Source organism: Ornithodoros turicata, chromosome 1, assembly GCF_037126465.1.
Source record: "Ornithodoros turicata isolate Travis chromosome 1, ASM3712646v1, whole genome shotgun sequence".
Taxonomy (NCBI): Eukaryota; Metazoa; Arthropoda; class Arachnida; order Ixodida; family Argasidae; genus Ornithodoros; species Ornithodoros turicata.
The window spans coordinates 187,644,539-187,646,982 of NC_088201.1; positions in this window are offsets into that span (position 1 = coordinate 187,644,539).

Genomic DNA, 2,444 nt, shown 5'->3' on the forward strand with positions numbered 1-2,444 from the left:
TCCTGAAACAGTGGCCATCAACTGCCCGTTTTACTACCTTCAAGAGGGAAGAGCTGCGGGGGCAGGAGAGCCTTGTTATCTCGGGGTCAATACTCCCAAGAGACTTGGTTTTTTTGGAACATGAGCCTAACGTCCAGGAACTTTATGCTACGCTGTTCTGGAATCTCCTGGGTCACCAATAAAGGTGTAGGGTTGCGTTTGACCAAGTCTATTATAGTGGAAACCTGGTCGTCTGCTGACTGCCTTTCCGGTTTGAAGAAGATGAGGTAGTCATCAACGAAGTGAAAGATCTTGACGGCTTCTCCATCTGTGAGGTGCTGGTGCAGAGCTCTATAGACCTTGGCAAAAAAAACAAAAAAACTTAGGATCGGAGCCAAACAGGATCCAATGCGCACTCCACATTTTTGTAGGTAGGAACGATTTCCTCAACGAATGTAGGTGGACTGGAGATATATATGCAGAAGGCACAAGAAGGTATCGGCTGGAATGCCTGCGGCGTTTTAAAATTTGACAACGCCAAACTCATCAATGCACTTTTCAATGGTGCCCAGCAGCATGTCTCGTGGGACCGAATAACACAGATATTTGATGTCAATTGAAAATTCACTTATGGCCGTGCGACCTTGGTCTCTAAGAAACTCCAGAAGTTCACCGGGGCTCTTGATAAGGAAAGGGTCATTCACCTCCAAGTAGCCGAGCTTGCTCTGCAGGAAAGATGCCGCCACCCTTTGCCAAGCCCCTCTCTCAGATACTATCACCCTAAGTGGAACCTCGGGCTTGTGTGTTTTTGCGCTGAAAAATAGTTCATAGAAATCCCTGTTGCAGCTCGTGAGTTTCTTAAGAGCGGCTTGTAAGCTGTGGATGCGACACAGGTTACCCACTTCTTTCTTTACAATACATTACTCTCTTTATGATTACAAACAAACAAACAAACTTCTTTCTTTATAGAAGCCGTCGGAACATTCTCGTGCTGCTGAAACACTGAGGGGAGGGCAACTTACAAGATAGCCCAGTTCACTCTAAACCACTGTGTAAGATAAAGATAAGCGGTGATGACACTCTCTCGTTCCGCCATGCGAAGGCCGCGTCCACATAGAGCTCGTCTCTTGAGCTCCCAGTGAGCCCCCTAATCTTATCGCCATTTCTCGTTGCGCTGTAGGACTGACAGGACAAGCAAAGGTGACTTCGGCTCTCCCGGTGTTCTCTTCGGCTCTTGGCCTCGGCAGCTATCTTGGGACCGTGAGAGGGCGATCAGGCGAGGGGCCTTGAAAGCGAACATCATCTGGACGTTCCGCTGACGTGGGTGTCATCACCTCCCTTTATCTTACACCGTGCTCTAAAGTAACCGAAGCAGAAAATATACCAAGAGGCTGCCACCCATACAACGGACGTAGATGACAGATTTGTAAATTAATGCAAACGAACCAATCAGTCAGCAGCACAAAATCAGATTTTTTTTCGTCACAATCAACGCTGATCTAGATTGCATCACCTCTAAAGTTGTATATTTAATCGAATGTAACACGTGTCAAACACAGTAAGTGGGTCAGCCTAAAACGTCTTTTCGAATTAGATTCAATAACCATCGATCGGATGTGACGAAAAAACCTCATACTCCAGTTTCGCGCCATTTCAGCCAGCAGGGCCATTCAATTCGAAACGTTTCAATTTTTCTTCTTCAATCAAAGATCACCACCGATCGATCTCGAGAAACAACAGGAATCACACCTTACCTGCAAATCACAGTCTGACATAAACCAAGACCCTGGTGTACTGTCAACAATAAGAAGTTTAACTACTTAAATAAGGTAGTGCTTCTTTTTTTTCTTTTCGTTTGGGGTGGGCTCCTGACAACGGCCCCCTGCCCTACTCCAAGGACGATGACATCATCCAGGCTCGTCACAGCATTCCTGACTGACCTTGACGGCTGCCATGTGGCGGGGCCCTCCTGATTCTACCGTTATTTTAGACACGTGCGAAAGCTTCAAGCATTTATTGTCACCCCCTAGTCCTGACGAAGGCGGAGCTCCCGCGGAACGTCGAGGTGTTCCTTAACTTTTCACATGTAAATAAATAGCTTTTCCCTCGTTTATTACTTCCTATACCTTCGTTGTCTGCTTCTCGTTTTTCCTAGTACTTATTTCATTACAGGGTCGCCCGAACCCATTTCTTTCAGCATATATATATATGTAAGAGATGAAAGGTCGGATGGGCAAGAAATAATATAAATACAAAATAAATGAGGCGTGGACAACAGAAGTAGGAATATTAAGTCTATAGTATATATATATTATATAATAATATATAATATAATAATAATATATATATAGTATATATATCTTCAGTATATGTCTGTAACTCAAACATCGCCATGCCAGTACTGGACAGCTGTTTCGGCCTTCTTGGACCTCATCAGCAGTACGCAGGCAGGCGACGTTTGAGTG